We start from the raw sequence: 5,662 nt of genomic DNA, 5'->3' as shown, positions 1-5,662 counted from the left end.
GCTTCCCCCAGATTCTAAAGTAAATGGATAGTGGTAAATTTTGAGTGATGTGTAAGCACATCAGGCGGGGAGTGTATTGTTACCTACTATGTTTCAAGTCTTGTTTTTTTATTTTTTGAAGCTATTTCTCTGTTTTCTTCTATGTGGATGTGGCTCCTTTAAGAGTCAGTCCATGTGACCTTTAATGAGGAAGCAAGCTTACAGCACAGAGAGCAGCATTTCAGTGTTACAGAAGCCTTTTCAGTGATATTTGCAGACATCTTATGCCTGTTGTAGCATCGTGGGTATGTACTGAATGTTTTAAACAATATCTACGATTGCAGATCAGTATTTTGAGACAGTGTTGCATTTTAGGAAGCTGGTTGTTAAAAGCTTGTCACTTTCTATCTACCTCACTATAGTTAATGGACTTTTTGTTGTGGTAATGGTCTTTTTGTTCCTAGTTCAGTAAAAGTTTATATTAATACATATACAATAAAAATGTCTATTTTAAATTCATGTAACAGTAAAAGGAAGTTTGTTTCTTTGGAGAATCTGTACATTTAAAAGGCAAGCCTAGTGTTGATTGTGCCTTTTGTACATTTCAGTTTCACCTTTCTTCGCAAACGTCAATAAACCTGTGGACGAAGAGTTAATGTCTTCAGAGTCTTGATGTCAAGAAAGAGTTTACCTGGCTGTCAAGTTATATACCGCACATATACCGAGGGCAGCACAATTTCACTAGATAAGACCCTTCTTCCTCGGCTGGGATCATTTGAAGGTGCATTTAAACTGCATTTTGGTAGTTCAAAATCGAGACACCATATCAGTCCATTATATGGAAAAAAAAAATCCTGAAATGTTTTCCTCAAAAAACATAATTTCTTCACAACTGAAGACAGAAAGACATGAACATCTTGGATGACAGGGGAGTGAATAAATTATTTGTGAATTGTTGTTCTGGAAGTGGAGTTCTCCTTTAAGGTTAACATATTCATACTAAAAGCCAAAAAAACTTTAATTTTGATTTCATGGGGATTTTTTTAATACCTCAAACAGTGTTTATACTTTTATAAACATATTTTTTTATATATATATGAAATGATATACATATACATATACATATACATATATTCATATTTTTTCATATAAACATATATTTTAATCAGGTTTTCAAGATAGGCTTTAAAGAAAGAAAATAAAGTATAGTACTTAGAAGCATGTTGTAGCAATAAATTGATGGCCATCATTTTTATGCATGACAAAATTATGTGGTCTATGCGCATATTGCAAAAAGCACTAGTTGTGTTGACTATGCATAATTTCCTAAATGCTAAAATGTTAATTTTAGAATATTGAAGAGCATGGTTCCTTGGGAATGCATAAATTGAAATGAATTGAACTGAAAAAAACGTAAAATGGAGTGTCAGTTGCTTTAGATAAAGGCGTGTCAAATACATAAATCATGGCCTCAACCAAGTATATTTCAACATCGGTTTTACAAACTATAAGAATTATGTTAGAGTTATAAACTGCAGTCACGCTGTTGTCATATACATGTCATAAAATATGCTGAAAAACACTTTTCGAGACTGTCCTGTAGTCCTAGTTAAGTAGCATGATTATCAATAAACACGTAAAGTCATTCTAGTTTTTATTTTACTTTATTTTTTGTATCCCTGCAAAAACGTACATATGAATAATAGTCAGAAAAGAGCGGTTTATTAAACATTTAGACAAAATAAAAACAAATAAAAATGTGTATTTGTGTATAAAATGTGTATAAAAATGTGCATGTGTATTTTGTAAAGTATCATATTTGATACATCAGCCTTTATTATTTATTTATTTATTTATTTGGCTCATTTACAGTAGTATGATGTTGTGTGAAAATGGAGATCATACTCATAAGACTATTAAGCATTTTAGTCTCAAGATAAAGACTAAGACTAAATAAAAAATGCCCGTCAAAATTAACACTGTAAGGCATGTTAGCAACATGCTAATTAATGCTAACAATATGTCAAAACATGTTAGCCATGCTACTATGCTAGCAACAAGCTAATTCATGCTAGCATACTGTTAAAATGTGCTAATTCATGCAGCATGTCAAAATGTGTTAGTGTGCCAGATACATCTAGCAAAATATTACTCCATGTTACTACAAACTGTACTCCAGAGTCAAACTTGCCGAGTCCAGACTGCCAATAACAGATCTTTGTATTGAGAAATTCTATGCTAGAAACATGTCAGCCAAATGCCTATTCATGTTAGCAATGTGTTAAAGCAGATGAAGATGAAGAATATTTAGCAAAAAGTCTTTAAATGACACACTCAACACTAAATCCAACGTAAGAAGCAAACATACAACTGCTGCATTAACGAGAACGCATAAAACTGGACTAAAAAGACAGGAACTTAAGTACAAAGCAAATGTGGTAAATAATGACAAATACCTCAAATGAGTTCAAATGAAAAACCGATAGTGAGTGGAAAAACTGAACAGGAACTGAAGAGTCCATGAAAATTAAACTAAAATGACTATATAACTAAAAGTCTGTGACACTAGCAATATGTTAAAAATTATAGAAATATGATAGAAACATGCTAATTCATGCTAGCATAATGTTAAAACAAGACTAGAGACATGCGGCAGATGTGTTGTGGGATACAGGGGATTTTTTTGTATTTTGTTTTCTTTTGTAGTGTACAACGGGGCTAAAGGCGCCCTGGGGTAAAAGGCACCTTTAATATTATTATGGCACAAAAATGTGGTGTAGCACTTTCCAAAACATTTACTTGTCAAGATGCATGTGCAAATTTGTCGGATCATTGACGCGATCGCAGGCAGTTGATTGTGTGCTTACTTGATCTGATGTTTTTTTAAACTGTTGCAGCAAATGATTAAAATCAATGCAAGCATATTAAGACAAAGGTCTTCTTAATGATTTTTTGTTTAAGTTTTGTTCAAGATAATTAAAGCAACAGTTTTTAAATAACGAAAGAATATGTAAAAGTATGGTGTCTGGAATAAAATGTGCCCCTGCTGTTGGGGCTAAAAGGCACAATAATAACATGACAGTTAACAAATGGCTGCCTTTTCCATTTGTTGACATGACATTGTTAGATTCAGATGGTAAATATCATATATATTAGAGATAATCACCATGTTTAGAATTAAACCATCAAATTTAAAAACACAATATTAATCATATGACATAATAAAATACAATTTATTGTTATCAGTGTTGGGGAAAGTTACTTTTAAAAGTAATGCATTGCAATTTTGCGTTACTTCCTGAAAAAGTAACTAATTATGTTAGTTAATTTTTATGGAAAGTAATGCGTTACGTTACTTTTGCGTTACTTTTTAAGTCTGGGCAGGGCTTGCTTCTTTGTTTTCAATGTAAAACAATTCTAATGTAAAAGCCCTTTTATACCAAAAGTGAAATGAATTCATCTCAGGCTGAAAGAAAAGTACATTTATGCAGGAGATCACTCTTCAGCTATAATAAATAAATAAATAAATAAATAAGAACAAATGTTAGTTTATCTAAAGTAATGCTTGTTTATTAGTATGGCTGAATTGCATCATCGAAGGTCAGCAGCAAAGACACTGGTTAATAAAATTGGATTAAATACATAAAGGATATTTGTTATATTTAACATATAATTATTGCAGGGTTAATATTCTGAGTTTGCCTTTTTTGCGTTTTTTATTCATTTTGAGGAATACTGAATCTGTTTTTTGTGAATGAGATGAATTAATGCATGTTCACATTTAGTCTAGAATACAGTAACGTCACGTTTACTCCCAATTTCCCAACAGGAGACTTGTCAGTTACTAAATAGGGAAAAAAGTAACCAATGTTACTTATTTGAAAAAGTAACTCTTAGATATTATATAAAAGTTTCTTAGATATTCAAAAGTATATATATATATATATATATATATATATATATATAATATTTTAATGACATTATATTTATTGAACAAAAAAATTATTTTCAAAATAAGCAGAAAATAGTACAAGTGAAGTATTAACGTAGACATTTTAAAACAAAATAAACAACTTGTATGATTTATTTTCACATAAAATCTGTTGCTCCATGAATGTTCAAAACAACGTATGGCATAGTGATAAGCACATTTTTTTATTAAGGTGTATTTTATTTTCTCTTGTGTATTTTATTTTATTTTTTATTTATTTATTTTTTTTTTTTTTGTCTGTTTGTTTATTGTTGATAAAAACTATATTTATACCTTTTAATGTAATAATATTGGGCACCGTGCAATAATTCCTTTAAAGATTATCACAGTACAGTTCTGGTTGCAGTGTATCTTGTGTATCTTGTTAAGGTGATTGATTAATTTATGGTGTGTGTAATGAATTGCTTGTATAAAGGGAAGTATTGTGTACATTGTGTTTTGCCTTGCCTATATGTATTTAATTATGCCATTTGAATCTGTTGTGCATGCAGTAAAATTATTATTTGTAAATGTTAATGTTTGTATAGTGATGTTACTATGTTACTGATTTTTAACCTAAAAAAAAGTTTGTCTGAACAAAATTTACTATGTAGTAAAGAGTTGATGGTCTTGTTATTAAAATGACTAAAATTATTGTTATTCGAAAGTTTAAATAGCAATTATAAATTGTGTATGTGATGTCCTGTAGTGGGACCTGTGCTCACTGAGAAAACTGTTTTAACACTTTAATCCTAAAAGGTTGAACGCTGATATTTAAAATGATATAAAAAAAAAAAAAAAAAGAAAGTGAAACACAACTTGTGAGTCATTGCGATTGAACCGAATCATTTAAACGGTTGATTCATTCAGGAACAAAACACAGTCATATTGTTTAGAGATGTAAAACAGTGCAGTGGCAGTGTTTGGAATGATTTTTGTTGGCGAAATAAAGCAAAAATAGGCAATATGGTGTCTAAAACGTAAGTCTCTTAATATTAACTTATAGTTTATTGAACTCTTGTATAAAATCAATATCACATTTGTGAAAAAAGGCACTCTTTGTGTGATATTGATTAACTATATGAAATGATATAAATATACATTTCCTGCACCCATGAGCACAGTCAGTCTAGCTAGTGTTTAAGCACTCATAACTCAATGAAGCTGTCCATACACTGTATGATAAATAAATCTCTTACTTACATAGTTTGTACGTCTGCACTTTGTTGCTTATGATTAGGGAATTTGCAAATTCAATCTGAACAAAACTCCAGGTTTCAGCAATGACTGTTCTGAACGCCTCTGATTGGACACTGCATTCCCCAAAACGCGTAAAAATAAAATATGATTTAACGTGAGCAGGTCTAAATTCAATAAAGCAATCAAATGTTTTAATTTCATTTTCATTTTCACTAGTTTTATGTTTGAAGTATTATATTTTTATTTTTGGGTGTTATGGGGGGTCCCTTAATACTTATGGGAGGTCATATTGATGCCATTGACTGGCCCTCACATTCCCCATATTCCCCGGACACCATCCACCATCTCATCAGGAGCATGGTTAGATGTTTTTGGGAGTGCCATGCGGGCACATGGGGACCATACATACGAATCATTTACATTATGAGTTGCCTTAATGAAATTCATTCAGTTTGGATTAGAGTGTAATTTATTTATTTATTTATTTTTTTACCTTTGATTTTTCGGTCTGAT

Source organism: Labeo rohita, chromosome 15 (genome assembly GCF_022985175.1).
Source record: "Labeo rohita strain BAU-BD-2019 chromosome 15, IGBB_LRoh.1.0, whole genome shotgun sequence".
Lineage (NCBI taxonomy): Eukaryota > Metazoa > Chordata > Actinopteri > Cypriniformes > Cyprinidae > Labeo > Labeo rohita.
Note: the sequence above shows the minus strand (reverse complement) of the source record.